Source organism: Condylura cristata, unplaced genomic scaffold, assembly GCF_000260355.1.
Source record: "Condylura cristata isolate star-nosed mole 26May11 unplaced genomic scaffold, ConCri1.0 scaffold00015, whole genome shotgun sequence".
Lineage (NCBI taxonomy): Eukaryota > Metazoa > Chordata > Mammalia > Eulipotyphla > Talpidae > Condylura > Condylura cristata.
In genome coordinates, this window is record NW_004567116.1 from 41,580,067 (window position 1) to 41,597,768 (window position 17,702).

General features: G+C 38.3%; 1 protein-coding gene across 1 annotated transcript in view; it reads right to left on the minus strand.

Annotated features, from left to right (window-relative positions):
- Positions 1-17,696, minus strand: part of RSF1 (remodeling and spacing factor 1) — a 122,213-nt gene extending 104,517 nt beyond the window's left edge. The window contains exon 1 of the mRNA XM_004683235.2: positions 17,570-17,696. The gene's annotated coding sequence lies outside the window, so the exon portion shown is untranslated. The remainder of the gene's footprint in view (positions 1-17,569) is intronic.
- Positions 17,697-17,702: the final 6 nt, after the last annotated feature.

The window sequence follows — 17,702 nt, forward strand, 5'->3', positions numbered from 1 at the left end:
TCTAATCGCAGATATTACTACATTTTAAGAGATTTGATTTACTAAACTGAACTTATTAAAATGAATACTTTACTTCAGGATTATTATCTATCGGAATATTTGATCCACATAAAGAAATTACCACATTAAGAAAATTTCATATAAATGCAAGAATATGTCATTTGTAGCCTGTGACATTTTGATCAATAGATGCCCATTTATTTAAATTTAAAACTGCCATTTTAACATATATTTTAAATGGCTTGTGGACTTTAAGTTGCATGATTTACTCAAACCAGGGAATCCCTGATAACACATAATTTCTATTTCACGTAGACATCATGTTTACATCTAATGTTGGAGGCCACTATAATGAAGCTCATCAGACCTAGAAAAAGGTTTACAATACAATATATACCCAATACACATTTGGAAAATAAAAGGCCTCATCGTTTTAATTCTCTAAAAGTATAATGGGCCCTCCCTGGTGGTGCAGCAGGTTAAAGCAAAACACTGAGAAGCTAAAGCCACTTCCGCATGAGTTCGATTCTCGCCTGCCCCGAAGGTGACCATATGGCATGGCAGACCTCTCCTGACCCGCCCGCAGCTTCCCTCAGCAGTGTACTTCATCGATCTGCCTGTTCTGCTCCCCACTCTGTCTCTGGTGAAGCCTCTAGCCACCCTGAGCCTCTGGCCTGTACCCTACTAGTTCTGTATGCACAAATAAATAAATTTTTTTTAAAAAAAAAGTATAATGATGAAGATATCTTACATTAAAATGGCAAGCTGGTCCTCCTGCACAAATCCCAAAAAATGATAGTTAAAAAAAAAAAAAGGAAGAGGCTTGTGTTTCCAATAAATATGGAATTACAAGGGGCTGCATTTACCTTACTACATAAAACAGAACAAAATATATGAAAAAGTGGCACTAGAGACATTACACAAGAGACAACAAAGAGAAGGAGAGTAAACAGTGATACAATAAGATGAGAAAAAAGGAGAAAAACCCTCAAATGCCCTAGTGGACAATCTGGGTAAAGAAGAAATGAGAGAACTCAGTCAAAACATGGCAATTTCCCTATTTCAAAAAGAAGCTGGAAGGCAAACTAGAGCATGAAGTAGATTTCACTCAGTAGAATGGAAGAGTTTCAGAGAGCACTGGTACACACTAGAAAAACTACAAATGAATACCCAAACAAACTGAACCTAGCAACATACTAAAAAGATTACGCACAAAGAGCAAGTGGGACTTATCTAAGTAATATAAAGCTTCAGGATGGGGCTAGTCATGCCCACTGTGATTGGAGAGTTAGTCACGAGGCCATCAATGGAGAGGGAAGGTTGGAAACTGAGCTCAATCATGGTAGGGAATACCAAAAGAATTTCAGTTATGTTGAAGTAATGTAGAGTTTCCAGATTCATCAACCTATTAAAGGGCCGGAAGGCTGATTTCACTCTGATTCCCAAATGAGAAGGCATGGAAGTCGGACCCTTTCCTTGTCTCTTCATGTGGCTATCCCTAAACTGTATGCTTTACAGTAATACCCAGAAGAGTAAATAAGTGGTATGTGTCATTTTAGCAAATCATCAAATCATCAAACCTAAAACAAGTGGAAGAAACTTAAGACAGACATTTGAAATGATGAAGGTTTTTAAATGTTGAACCTGATGCTAGTTCCCATTGGTTGGAGACACAACTGATTTATACTGAAGTATACTTCTTGGTGTCAGAATAAAAATCCAACAAAGGATTTCTGTGAAATTTAACATGTTTATTCTAAAATTCAGACGGTATTATAAAGGACTGGAAATAATAAGGGCAAAAAAAATTTTTGAAAACGAAGTAGGAGGACTTGCCACACCAGGCAGAAAGACTTAGCTAACACTAAGTCTTTACCTTAAAAGTAGAGTTAAGTAAAACCATGTGGTTGAGGTTATCACATGGTATCTAATAGCATTTTTAACAGTTGGAGAAACAGTCTTTTCTAAAATTGTATTCAACTCAAATATCTGTTAGACAATCAATCAAGAGTAATCAGGAATTACTTGTTATCTATCAACCCATACACAAAGACATACATTGACTTAAGCAATTCTATTTTTCATCTAGGCCATGAGTTCAATCCATCCAGGATTTGACATTAACTGTTCCTCCATTTAGTACTGTACTTCATTTCAATTTAAAAAAGAAAAGTTTTACCTATAAGAACACACAAGTTGGACTCAAAGGCCAAGATTGTTTACTAAAGCTAATTTTAATTATCTTAATGTAATTAAAACACTCTAAAAATACTTCTTAAAAGCACAACACATGTATATTTAACATAGGTACAGCATATATATGTGTCTTAATTAAACCAGGGAGAGTACAATGAGATTTATTGCCATAATGATTACTCAAAGTAAACTTTAATAAGCTATAACATGGCTAGTTCTTCAAATAGCATGCACATATAAGTTATCAGATTTTTTAAAATAGGACATCACACCTTCACCTCAAAAGGTAAGACTACTAACCAAACACTTTCTACACCAGAAATTTAGAAATCATGCCAAACTCTTTTTTTTTTTAAGATTTTATTTATTTATGCATACAGAACTGGGATGCAGGCCAGAGGTGCAGAGGCAGTGAGAGGATTCACAGAGACAGAGTGGGGTGCAGAACAGGCACATTGATGAAGTACACTGCTGAGGGGAGCAGTGGGTAAGTCAGGAGAGGTCTGCCACGCCATGTGGTTCACCTCCAGAGCTGGGGATCAAACTTGCACTAAAGCGCTGTCGCTAGCTTGCAGTGCTGTACTTTAACCCTCTGGGCCACGGGGGAGGGCCCCAAACTCTTCTTAAACTAAAAAAAAAAATTTAGTTTTGAATGGCAATTTTAGATCGCCTCTAGAAAATCACAGATGTTGGGATGGGAATTTTTAAAAGTTTAAAGGTAAAATAACAGAAAAGGAATAGTCCCTGAAATGTGTTGGGAAAGATAAAAACAGAATTTCAAAATTATACAGAGGGGTCCTATAAAAAGTTATCAATTTAGAGACAAAGGTTAATACATATGCTTGGGCATGTTGTTAATAAACATGGTTTAACCATATAATCCAATAAAGGCATTAGAAAATTACACACCTAGTCTTTGAAGATTCTATTATAAAATCCAAGAGGCAAAGCACCTGGAGGAAACATGAAAGAAGAAAGAAGACAGAGCCTGGGAGGGACAGAGGAAGGAAACAAGGAGCAGGAGGGGGCGTTTGTTAGCTATGGAGCTATAAGCAATACCCAAAAGGAAAAGGAGAATTATACCCATCCTAATATTTAGCAAAGAATGAAAACCCAAACCAAAAAAAGTAATACCCATTATTATTATTAGCTCAAGAAATATGACATTAATTCATTCAACTAACATTTGAGCAAATATTATATGCTAAGTACTATATTAGAAACAGAAAGTGATACAATAAGTGAATTCTTTATGGAACTTATAGTCAGTTACTAACATGTTATCTTTATTCAATGTGCTTATTTAAATTTTTTAAAAAGAAAAGTTCTTCTAAGACATCATTATTCATATCTCCATCTAATTTTCTCACATTATTTGAAGTTCCTCAACCAAAATTCTTATCAGAAAGTCAATGCCTAAGGTTAGGTTGCAAAAAATATTTAAACAAAACAAAGGTTTCTGTATATTCCATATATTTCAACTTTCTAAGACTTTCCCCATTCTGCTCCCTATCTAGAATGCTTTTTTCTATCTCCTTCAACCAAAGGTCCATAATGACTATAGTTTTGCTATGCTATCCCAAGAGCAAAGTTAAGTACTTGTTCTTTTATATTCCCAAAGTACCCCTTCCTCTAGTACAGCAGTGGTATGTCTGTAACTGTTTGCATAGCTATGGTCAGGCAAACATGATACAAATACATGCTGTCTACAAGAGATAAACTTTAAGACATTAAAGACAAAAGGAGATTTAAAAGACTTGAAAAAGATATACTATACATAGCAATAACCAAGAGATAATTGGAGAGGTGATGCTAATATTAGAAAAAATAGAATTTAAGACAAAAATTAAAAAATGTACCAGTACAAAAAATGTGAAAACTGACATTCTAGATTACACGTAAGGACTGAGATTCTGATTACTTTGTAGTATGATAAGACCCAGGCATCAGTAATTTTCAAAGGGATTACCCAGATGATTCTAATGTGCAGTCAGAAATTATTATTCAAGCCTATGATTATAGCAAAAGGTGAAAACCACTGTGCCAGAAGAAAAAAGATCATTTCTTCAACTAGGGTAAATGTAAGTCACAGCAGTATGGGAATGTGCCCTGGAGGCTTTAGATGACACAGTACACAAAAATTTATGGTTGTGGAAGATAAAGTTTAATTCAAAAAGATCCAACTAGAGGATTATTTCCAAGTCTGAGGTATACTAAATAGTGGTACTAAACAATGATGGACTAATAAAAGATTCATGTTCAAGGCATTCAACTGTACTTAAGACCTTGTGATTCCATAATTACAATATATCTTAAGATACCATTAAAATGTTATACGCTTTTAAATAACACACATACTAATAAAAGTGGAACTCTTAGAAATGCAAAATATAAATGAGTAGGAAAAATGTGCTAAAATCTGACTCAGAAGTCTATGCAGATCATTGTTCATAGATCATTGTAGTGAGAGGACCCCATTATCATACCTGAAGGGACAGCCTAGTAATTATGAGCTAGTACTCTAAATTCAGAATGACCTAGTTTTAAATTATCACAGCATTACAAACAGTATCAAATTTTCATCCAACTCTAATGTTGTGTGATTTAAGGCAACTTACTGCTCTAAGACTTAGGTTTCTTTATAAAGTGAAAACAGTATCAACCATATAAAGTATCTGTGAGGAGTGAATAAACTATTTAGTATATTACATATATTGGCTAACAGCGAGTTCTAACATCTAACATTATTACAAAAGTCATTCAGCCTATAAAGTTACAGTAAATCATGCACATGTCAAAGCTTCTTGTTTCCTTATCTATTTCACTTGTTTCTGTAGAATATGGGAATGGATAAGATAATTAAGATAGAAAAAGTGAGGTCCAAAAATATAGAAGATAGGAAATAATAAGAGTGAGGACATAGTTATAGTGAATTCAAACCGAGAGAAGACAGGCTGTAAGTGAAAGTCTAAGAAGGCAAAAAGACAAGGACAAGCCTGTTAACCAGTCAAATTTTACAAAAAAAAAAAAAAATCTGTAAAATGGGAAATGTTATGGAGCATCTGAGTTCAGATACTGGCCCTTCTAGCTTACAGTAAATGGCCCCTTTACGGTTCTAATAAAATAGAAGTTGGCAAGACTTTAATGAGAATACAAATTAAACCTTGCAGTATTTCTAATTAGACAGTTTATCAATGTATTACAATCTTGCTATATGCCAAAACTAGACACAAAAGCAAGTAATCATTACTCATTCTATCTAATTTTTTCTCTAAAAGACTTTTAATATTGAAACATTGGTGAAATGGTAATTACATTTATTTTCAGAGCCAACTGTGAAGCTGGTCAGAACAAAAGGCATAGGACAAATTATCTAAATAAATTCCCAAAGTATTACAAGTGCCAAAGTTTTATAACCAACACTCTTCTGTTCCTTATAAAACACACTGACTGGTCCTCAAAGCATATTAATACCACCTATTAGTAGGCTTTGATTCGCTCTCCTCAACCCTCTGTCTCCTGAGTAACCTACGCAAATCTTTTAAATTCTATCTTCAATCTGTCCTTTTCCATCTGAGCACAGCAGATTGACCATTCACCATTCTTCTCCTTATCAAGACCTGGAGAAGACTGTATCTCCAAATTGGATCTTAAATCAGCCCATATGGATGATACTCTGAAGCCAACATAATAGCAGTGTCATAAAAATTCTTACCCTTATTGTCGATTATGATGTTACTTGGACCCCATCCCAGCATTGCTTTATGACAATTAGGCCACACCTATCCTTGCAAGAAATTAGCTCAATGTAATGTCATCACCCTGTTAATATAAAAACCTTTAGACATATACCTAAGAAAAACTAAGAAAGAGAACAGTAAAAGTTAGGTGTAAATATTTAAAAAACTGCTACTCTACCATTTACAAGACACTAAGAATTTAATTTGCATGACTGGCTCTCAAAGTATTCTCAAATGCAGAGATAATAATTCAATAGATATTTTTCTTCACACACTACAGTAGACATCAGCAAATTTCTGTAAAAGGTACAATATTAAATATTTAGGTTTTGCTGGTTATGTGATTGCTGTGACAATTGTCCAATTCTGCAGTTATATTATGAAAACAGGCACAAACAAGCTACACAAAAGCTCAGCTTTGACCAATAAAATTTTATTTATAAAATCAACAGTGGGCCTGATATAGCCCAGAAGCTTCAGTTTGCCCATTCCTGCATGAGAGTGTCACAGACTATGCTTTAAATCCAAGCACACATAGTCATTTTAAATAAAATATTCCATCTAATGAATGAGACACAGAATGTAGTGAATTCAAGTACTAACATTAACCAACATATCAATAACTTCCAACCACCAATGGAAAGTGTCATTTCATGTGCTATGCAAATGTTTATTTTAAATTTTATTTTATATAAAATTAAGAAGTTTTAAAACAGAACATGATCGAGAATAATAAATTGAAAATAACTACTCATCTCATAAGCATTTATCCCTACATTCAAGAAGAGCAGTTTTGAAGGCTACCAAGTGCAAAAAGTAAATGAAAACGTACATGGAGGAATAGGCAGAAGGGCCTAATTTAAATTGACACAGAGGAAGCAGGAAAAATTTCACAGAGTACTGGTATGTAAAGGGAAGATTAATGAGTAGGAGTACAGTGAGCAAGGGAAGAAAGATGAGGAGAGCAAAGTCAACTTACGAAGATGAAGAAAGGACAAACATGTGAAACAACGTATCATACCTTCAGAGACTTGCAACAGTTTGGAATGACTGAGACTGAAAAGAAATGACAATGGAAAAGTGAGGCTGAATTTAAAGGTAAAGAAATACTATAAGCCCATTGTGAAAAAATTATTAAGATGAATGTGTACAAATATAGGAGAATAGACTTAAAGGGATAATATGTAAATTTAACGTTCAATAGGAATGTTTTTCTGATAAACTTTCACTTATATGAGGAATATAAACAATATATACATAATTTTACTATCCAAGCAAACCTTGTTCAGTTATACAATTCTATGCCTCCACTCTAGGCTGGGAGCACCTGGAAAATTTTTCTCTCTTACTTTTCTTCCTTAAGCTTAATTTGATGGTTAAGTTTTGTTTCACTCTAATAGTCCAACTTCTTTACATTGGAAGTCTCATCAAAAGTATATTAAAGTGGGGCGTCCCTGGTGGCACAGAGGTTAAAGAAACAGCACTCTCAAGCTTCTGTCAGCCAATACAGCACTAGTTCCATCCCCTGCCAGCCAAGTTGCTAACCCACACGGTACAGCAGACCTCTCCTGTCTCACCTGCTGCTCCCCTCAGCAGTGTATTTCAGTCAATCTCCTGTTCTACTCCCCACTGTCTCTGGTGAATCCTCTCACCTCCTGCACCTCTAGACTGCATCCCAGTTCTTGTACGCATAAATAAATATTCTCTTAGGGCCCTCCCTGGTGGCACAACGGATTAGGATGCAGCACTGCAAGCCAGTCACAGCAGCCTAAGTGCAAGTTCGATACCCCACCCCTGAGGTGATCACATGGCGCAGCAGACCTCTCCTGACCTGCCCGCTGCTCCCCTCAGCAGTGTACTGCATCAATCTGCCTGTTTTGCTTCCCACTTTGTCTCTGGTGAAGCCTCTCACCATCCCTGCATCTCTGGCTTGTACCCCAGTTCTGTATGAATAAATAAATCTTTAAAAAAAATAAATAAATAAATAGGGCCGTCCCTGGTGGCGCAGCAGGTAAATGCAGCATTAAGAAGCTAAAGCCACTTCAGCAAGAGTTTGATCCCTGCCGGGGAGGTGACCCACATGGCATGGCAGACCTCTCCTGACCCAACAGCTGCTCCCCTCAGCAGTGTACTTCCTTAGTCAGTCTTTTCTGCTCCCCACTCTGTCTCCGGTGAAGCTTCTCACCAACCCTGCACTCTGGCCTGTTCTGTATGCATAAATAAATAAATCTTGAAAAATAAATAAATAATACTTAATTTTGGGCAAAAATATACCTAATCACAACTTCTTGTCCTTGTTAATTTGCCCATTACCTAAATTTGTAACAATGCACACCAGTTTCTTTATAAATTTTCACCTTTTACTGACATTATGGCACAAATTATGAAATAACAGACTATAAGAATACTTTATATAACTTATTTTGGAAGAAACAAATTTAATTTTTTTAAAAAGATTCATTTATTTACACATGCAGAACTGGGGTACAGGCTAGAGGTACAGTGGCGGTGAGAGGATTCACTACAGAGTGGGGAGCAGAACAGGCAGATCGACAAAACGTACACTGCTGAGGGGAGCAGCAGACTGGTCAGGAGAGGTCTGGGTCTGCCACGCCAAGTGGACCACCAGGGCGGGGATCAAACTCGCATAAACTCTCACCAAAGCAGCCACAGCTTTAAATGCTGCACTTTAATTCACTGCACCACCAGGAAGAGCCCAATAATTTTTTTTTTTAAGAGTCACTTTATTCACCCATGCACACTAGAACTGGGGTACAGGCCAGAGGGGCAGGGAGGATGAGAAAATTCACCACAGAGAGAGTGGGGAACAAAAGCAGCAGACTGACTGAAATACAATGCTGAAAGGAGCAGTGACGCAAGGAGTTAAAGCACAGCACTATGACGCTATTGGCAGCCACTGCAGCAGAGTCTGATCCTGGGCCAGGGAGGTGACCCTCATGGTGCAGCAGACAGACCTCTCCCGTCTCACCCACTGCTATCCTCAGCAGAGTATTTCAGTTAACCTACTTGTTCTGTTCCCTACTGTGTCTCTGGTGAACCATCTCACCCCCGACACCTCTGGCCTATACCCCAATTCTTGTGTGCATAAACAAATACATCTATTTTATCTACTTTTTCATAAGCCAGAAAGAAAAAGAAAAATACCGATGGCTTCACTCACAGCAGGAGCATAAAGCACCAGGGGCAAAAAGTAGTAATAATGAACAACTATATACCAGAGACATTTTATGGGGGTGGAGTGGGGAATGGGAAGTGCACTGGACTATAGTAATGGTTTATGGCTGATTTGGTGATGGGAAGCCCACAGGGATTACAACTGAGATGGCAAAGGCACAAAATGATGTAAAAATAAACTATTATATTATTTAAAGTATATATATAATTTACTTTTTCAGTTTGCAGAAATAAGTAAACTTTACTTAATTCTAAGAAAACATAAAAGCAAAAGCAGCATAAGACTTGTTGACTAATTAATTGAAAATAGTTTGGAATCAAAGTTTGCTATTAAAATGAAACACATGGAATCTACACATGGAAAAAGAATAGTGAATTTATAATATAATCCAATGGTAGTCACACATCCCTAAAATATAGCATTAAAAGTATTTATAGGCCCTCCCTGGTGGCGCAGCGGGTTAAAGCACAGCACTGAGAATCTGAAGCCACTTCCGCATGAGTTCGATTCCCACCTGCCCCGGAGGTGACCACATGGCGAGGCAGACCTCTCCTGACCCGCCCACTGCTCCCCTCAGCAGTGTACTTCGTCCATCTGCCTGTTCTGCTCCCCACTCTGTCTCTGGTGAAGCCTCTCACCGCCCCTGAGCCTCTGGCCTGTACCCAAGTTCTGTATGCACAAATAAATAAATCTTTAAAAAAAAAAAAAAGTATTTATAAAGTGGGCCCTCCCTGGTGGCGCAGTGGGTTAAAGCACAGCACTGAGAAGCTAAAGCCACTTCAGGATGAGTTTAATTCCGCCTGCCCAGGAGGAGATCCACATGGTGAGGCCCACTCCTAACCCGCCGCTGCTCCCCTCAGCAGTGTACTTTGTCGATCTGCCTGTTCTGTTCCTCACTCTGTCTCTGGTGAATCCTCTCACCCTTCGCATCTCTGGCCTGTACCGCAGTTCTATTTGAATAAATAAATAAATCTTAAAAAAAAAAAAAGTATTTATAAAGTATGCATTTGCCTAAAAAAAATCATTCATAGAACCAAATGATCATGTACTCATTTGACATTTGAAACTAGTATCAGAAAATATATGTTTAAAAGTCACTTTTCTCTATTATTATGATTAATTAGCTAGTAATATGGAAACCAAAAAAATTGAATTTTGTCAATGTCAAGAGTTTCCCTTCTGTCTACCACAATGGAGCAAATAGGCAGTTTACTTCTGACACACAAGAAAAGCTTAAAATGGAAGCAGGTATGCTTTCAAATAACTAAAGGTGGTGCAAATCTGGACATGAGGAACAGGAATGAAAGTTGAGGGGAGGAAGAGAAAGAACAGGGTGCCTGCTATTCTCTAATTTATGTATTAATTTGTGTGAAGACACCATTTGTACCCAAATGTTCAAGAATGAGTAAAAATGCTTAAATTTAGCTAAAAGTAGTTCACAGATAAAGAAAAAACACAGAGCTGTACATCAAGCTCCTAAAAGGCATATCACTGCAAAATTATACTTGACCATACAATAAAGTTTTATTTTTAAACTTACTGCTTCAGGGCCCTCCTTGGTAGCACAACAGGTTAAAGTGCTGCACTGTGAAGCTGTGAAGCTGGCAGGCCACTCTGGTGTGAGTTTGATCCGTGTCCTGCAGGTGATCTACATGGCACAGCAGACCTCTCCCGTCTCACCCGCTGCTCCCCACACAGTGTACTCTGTCCATCTGCCTGTTTTGCTCCCCACTCTGACTCTGGTACATTCTCTCACTGTCCCTGCACCCCTGGCCTGCACCCCAGTTCTGTATGCATAAATAAATCTTTAAAAGAAAAAAAAACACGTAACATAAAAAACAGAACTTATTGCTTCATTGCCCATTTTTGTTGATAAAACTGTAAGTTCCATAAGGGCAAGGATCTTACCTACCTTGTTCACATAAGCATGTTCTCAGAGTATAAGTGTGGCTGCTACAGTGTAGGTAATCAATTGACATTTGTGAAAGATTAAAATAATTTTTTAAAAACATGAAGCCCCAGACTATTTCAAGCAATATTTCATATTATAGAAATTATAATATAAATAGAAAATATTCTTGATAACCTTTTTAATAGAGCCCACTTTACAAGAAAAACAGGGAGGGAAAAAAATTTCCAAAAACCAAGCATAATAAGACTCTATTAGGTAGAGAACCAAAAAAATTTTTTTAAGTCTTGGAACACATACAAATACCTTCCTTGAATACATGACTCAGGTTAAAATGTACTTTGTACTTTTACTTTTCTAAAGCATGTGGTAACAAACTTTACATAAAATCGTCATAAACATAATTTTAGTGGAAATGTATAGGCTAGAATTCAGTGACTACTACTCTACTTGAAAAAAACCGCACAGAAAAATATCAATCAGTAGAGTGATGATATTAATTCAGAGTCAATTTAACTACTTTTTAACTGGATTGTAAAATTCTTAAAAGAGCCCACATTTAATGTTTTTAAAATTAATTCCCACAATGCAAACTAGTACAACCTCTATGGAAAACTGTTTGGAGGTTCCTCAAACTGCTAAACATGGAGCTTCCCTACGACCCAGCAATCCCACTCCTAGGTATCTATCCAAAAGACACAAAAACACTGATTGAAAAAGATACTTGTACCCCCATGTTTATTGCTGCTTTATTTACAATTGGAAAAACATGGAAGCAACCCAAATGCCCAAAAGTAGATGACTGGATTAGAAAGATGTGGTACATATATACAATGGAATATTACTCAGCAACCAAAAAAGAGAAACACATGTCTTTTGCAGCAACTTGGATGGAGCTGGAAAAGATCATGCTTAGTGAGATAAGCCAGAAAGAGAAAGAAAAATACCGGATGGTTTCACTCATAGCAGGAGTATAATGGACCAGGCGAGAAAATAACAAAAATAACAAAAATAATGAACAACCATATACCAGAGACATTCTGTGGGGGCAGAGTGGGGAATGGGATCAAAAACAGGGGAGGGAGGGAAGGCACGGGACTATGGTGGTGGCACAGGGGTGATTTGGTGATGGGAAACCTGCAGGGATTACAATCGAGATGGAAAAAAAAAATGTGCAAAATGATGTAAAAATAAACTTTGTAATAAAAAAAATTAATTCCCACAGTATTTACTGCACTTATATATAGCAGATACTAAATAAAAAGTAAATAAAGTAGCTAACAAGTGCTAATGTTTTTTAGTAGGTGAGAATTTAACAATATATCTAAATTTCAAGGCAAACTTATTAATAATTACACAAACAACAGACAATTTTCATTAACAGGCCCAGTTTATAAGATCACCAGTCTATACTGCCACTGCTCCTGGGACACACCTCCAAGCTCCCTCCCAACCTTCATGACTCTTAGTGACCTGAATTCTGTGAAATATCAAAAATGATGGAAGTATAAATACATACCTTTTCTCCCTAATAAATTCATAAAGAATATTTCTATTTTCAAACACGAAAAAATCCAAACAGGGCATTTTTAACAATGCCAGTATCTAGTTCCAGCAACTCCAGGAATATGCATCTGGTAAGATTGCTTAAGTCAAAGATGCTACAGTTATGGTAAAGTCACCTTTCTATTTTATGAAATGCACCTAGAAGGTACTGTCACACAATTGAATTAGTACCAGTAGGAGAGAACATATTAAGTTACAGTCCAACTCCAGTTAAATATAAAAAAGATATATCCTTGACATTTTGACTACAAGTTAAAATTCAAACCATTAACAATAAATGGGGGAGGGGGAGAAAAACCCCTGAAACTGTTCTAAAATTAAATGCCATACTGTCAATTTATACTATACTCAGTCAGCCACTGTATAAACTACGGGAATCATAATGCAGTATTTTATAATATAATAATATACTTTAATAACCTGTTATTAAATATATGTAAACTTTAAAAAAATACCCCAAATAGAGTATTTTTCACGAAAGAAAAAGTATAAATTTCACCAGAGAATAAAGATGCCAGGAAGCCTTGGCTGTTTAACAATCCCACAGAGTCTATGCCCACCTTTATTTGTATCTCTATCTTCTGATCACCTACCTCCCGCTAAGGCGAAGCTGGGTAGTCCATAAAGAAACACAGAATTGAGAGCCAATGCACACTGAGTGTTGGGGGACTGGGAGGATGAGGGGGTGGGGAGAGAAGATAAGAAAGGGGCAGAAAAACATTCATTTGGCATGCCCTTTTCCTAGTCTAACTAATGAACTTTAAAACAAAATTTTGTTGCTGCTAATTTCAGTACAAAGGTGAATTTTATAAAAAAAAAAAAAAGGTCTGAGAGGCCCTCCCTGGTGGCACAGAGGGTTAAAGCACAGCACTAAGAAGTTTAAAGCCACTTCAGCATGAGTTCAACCCCTGCCCACGAGGTGATCCACAAGGTGCAGCTGACCTCTCTGGACCGCCCACTGCTCCCCTCAACAGTGTACTTCCTGGATCTGCCAGTTCTGTTCCCCACTCTGTCTCTGGTGAATCCTCTTATAGCACCTGTGCCTCTGGCCTGTACCCCAGTTCTGTATGCATAAATAAATAAATATTTAAAAAAAAGTCTGAGAACACATGACATCAACCTCTGCACCTTGATTTTCTTCTCTGCAAAAAAAAAAAAAAAAAAAAAAAAGATAGTCCTTCCTTTCTAATGCCAAAGCTCAATGAAAGTATCCAGAGCACAGGTTCCCAAGCTCTCTAGGCTGATAGCACCTTCAGTATTTCAGTAATTTTTTCTCAGCAGTTCTAAACAAATAAAAGAATTTCACTTGTTAGTAGCCACTTGAAAAACTAACCTACTTCAGTTGGAAAAAAATGTTTTTACTTCATTCTTAAATAATTTACTTACAGGACGTATACTACCACTCGGCACTATACAACTTTTCAAACCACAGAATCAGATTGGACACTGCTATCCCTATTTTCTGTTCCACACAGAGCTTCACTCAGTATTTGCATTTTATCACAGCAAAAAAACCCCAACTTCACAAATATGTCATTTAAAGGAATGTAGCACAACCTAATACTGAAACCAGGAGCTCTCTCAAGCTATTGTAGTAGTTCACCAAAAGATGTCAAGAATAGCTGTATCTTTCTTGAAAATGTAAACTATCAGACAGCAACTCTGGGAATTGACAGCAATAGCAATACTCTAAGTTGCCTTGTGCAGTTTCAAGTTATGGTCCTATGGCAAGGCAGTATATAATTTTGCTATCTGAACTCAGATCTGGTTGGGAATCAGATTCTAACAATAGTTATATAATTTGGGGAAGTGGCAGGTGAATCTACCTCTTGAAACTTAATTTCCAATTTCCATACCTGCTGAGTACATACAGTACTATCTCAGAGAATAGTTATAAGGAATAATGTGATGTTTGTACATACATACATACATACATACATACATACATACATACATACATACACACACACATCTCCTCTTTAATATATATAGGTATATCCTCAATAAATAGTTGCTATTATTGTATCATTAAAATTAAACAAACAAAATCAAATTTTAAAACAGACCAGGAAGGAAGGTGAGCGGGATGAGAAAGCACTCTAAGCTGAAGTTCACAATGTCAAATTAAAACTTATAAACAGAATTTCAAAAGATCACAAATGCTCAACAATGACAATAAGAACTACAGTTACTTCCACAGGATGTCATAATGTTGATATACCTATCACAACAAATTGACAACTCAGAAGAAGATACTTAAAAAGCATCTTCCAACAGATAATGTCAAACACTAGGGAAAAATTAAATTAGCATTGCCTTATAAAAATACTTACACCGAGCAAAAATTCATTTTATTATAGCAGAGTATTACCCCAAAACATAATAGCTCAATGTTATTACACCTATGTTCAAACCCTTATTCTCATATATAATAAAAACTTAACATTTTAATTCCAAACTTGCCCATGTTCTTTTTGACAAACACTTTCAATAAAAACTGTAAGTAATGATTTTGACACATTCCAAAATATTAGACTAACTGAAGAAACTGAGGTCCATAAATATTAAATAACTTGTGCTACAACATGCACATTACATTATTCAACACTAAAATCCTTTTAACTCTTCCTAGAACTGCTTCCCCGAAAAAGACTCAATTCAAATATTGTTAGCAGGACCAGTACTGTTTTATCAATTATTATAAGTAGTTTTAATCATAATCAAGGCCTGAAAAATCTTTTCCCTGCATAGTAAGAGCATTTCACAGTTTAAGCATTCTTTAACTTCCTAACATTATTCTTTGATCACTTCATGACCTATTCTTTACTTATAACTATATTAGTGGTAACGCAGTGGATGAGTTAAATGATTTTCTTCAACCCAGATTATGTCCCATATTTTTACTAAACTGGTGGCCCAATTGTTCAACTGTAGATAGAATAGTAACATGAAGTATTAAACTGACCCTGATATTTTTTTCTTCAGGTCCAAATATAAGGCAAATGTAGAGGCCAAAATATTTAAAAGCAACCAAGAATCAAGCAATCTTGCATACCACCAAAAATACAATGCCATCCCAGAAACCTTATACCTCCCTTTCAATTCGGTCCCAATATATATCTCAAAGACAATTTAACAGCAACCCCTTTCGCAAAAATGCCACATTTCTCTGATAGATACATTACTATCATTTTCTAAAGTATTCTAGAAGCAACTTACTAAGACATTCCACAATAATTCACAATGATGATTTACTTAAAAAGTGAATACAAATATAATTTGATAAATTATTAGACTTAACACAATCAACCGCCCTTCTATTTTTACACTGTTAAAAGGTAGTTTTTTTTATATGTCAGAGTTTGCTAGAATAGATGAAAGGGCAGTACAGGTGTGTAGCTTATCTGCTGTATTAATGCCATTTTCTCTAAAGCTAACATTTTTAACAACTTGGGCCCTTCCCAGCAATATAAATATATGAATATAAATGTCTTTATTTCCATGCTGAATAGAAGACTGTTTTCTTGGGAAGAAAACAGCTCTCGGCTTTGTACAATACCCAGTTCACTTTGGCTACCTAATACAAAAAAAAAGGGGGGGGGGAGAAAAAGACCTATTTGGAAAACGTTTCTTTCCTAGATAAGGGTCGTTACCCAGTATAAAGGCAATGCTCAGAGTACAACAACAACAACAAAAAATGCTCAAAGAGATGAAAAGTAGCAGAAAAGGAGAGGCAAGGATCGGTAATAAACAGGAGGTAAGTGTGTGCACTCAGTGTGAGGGCTGGAAGCAGCAGGCGAAGCGCTGAGATGCTCCAGCTAAAGAACCAGCAGCAGCAGCAGCAGCAGCAGCAGCAGCAGCAGCAGCAGCAGCAGCAGCAGCAGCAGCAGCAGCAGCAGGAAGTTTCAATGGGGCCGGGCAGAGCATGCGCCTTGCACCGGCGCGGTGGCCTTATGTGGAAGGAGCACCACTTGCGAACACCAATAATAGACCAGCCGCACCAGAGAGAGAAACATGAGCAACAAGCACCTTCTTCAACTGTTTCCCCTCCGTCTGAGCCCCTCCTCCTCCAGCCTACATGCTAACCACCCCACCCCACCCTGCAAATGGGAGGGCGACTTCTTCCCTCAAGCTCAGTTGCCAAGATGAAGGGGGAAGGGATTGAAAAAGTGGGGAGATGCTTCTCGATTATTTGGGGGGAGGTGGGAAAGGGAGGAGAAAAACTATGGGGGGGAGGAGGAATTAACCCTCTAGCCTCCAAAGTGGAGAAGCTTATCCGATTTCGCTCCCCCAAAGCCAGCATGGAGGAAGACACCCCCTCCCATGGGGGAGGAGCAAACGTCCCCAACTCAGAGGAAGGAGTTTGGGGGGTTAAACCGGCCTTTAAGGGGTAGGGAAGACCGACTAGAGCCGACTCTCGGGGGAGTTCCCACTAGAGGGAGGGAGAGCTGAAGTGTCCGCTGGCCCCCGCCCACCCAGGTGGAGGGAGAGAAAGGGGCGCCCCGAGAAGATGAGCCCAGCCTCCCCCGAGATGGTTGGGAGGATGGTGGGAGGGGTAGGAGGAGAGGGAGGAGGGGAAGGAGGAGAAAAGCGCAAAGCTGGCCGGAATCTGCGCTCCCCTTCCCCCGCCACCGCGAGAGAGAAGGGGTGGAGGGACCGAGTCCCGCCGCGGGGGAGCAGTCCCAGAAGCTACGACTAGCACAATGACCCTCCCCGCCCGCAGTCCACACCTAGTCCGCGACTCCCCCACATCCCCTCTGCGCGGGGCCCAGTGGCCCTAAGGGGCCTCCGCCCCGCCTCCCCACTGTCCAAGACCCCGGGGGCTGGGCGGAGAGGACCAGCAGGGCAGAGCTGCGCCCCCAAAAGAAGACAGAGCCGCCTCGGTCCGGCGTGTCTATGAAGAGCGCGTAGAAGGAGAGTGCCAGGGCCGCTTCCCGCCGGGCGTTCGGGCCCCCAGCTTACCTTCCCCGTTGCCGACGTCCGGCGGCGGCGCCTGCAGCACCCGCTCCAGCTCAGGGAACGGTAACTCAGGCAGGTCGAGCAGCGGCCCGTAGCGCTCCAAGAAAGAGCAGACTACGGCGAAGTTGGGGCACGA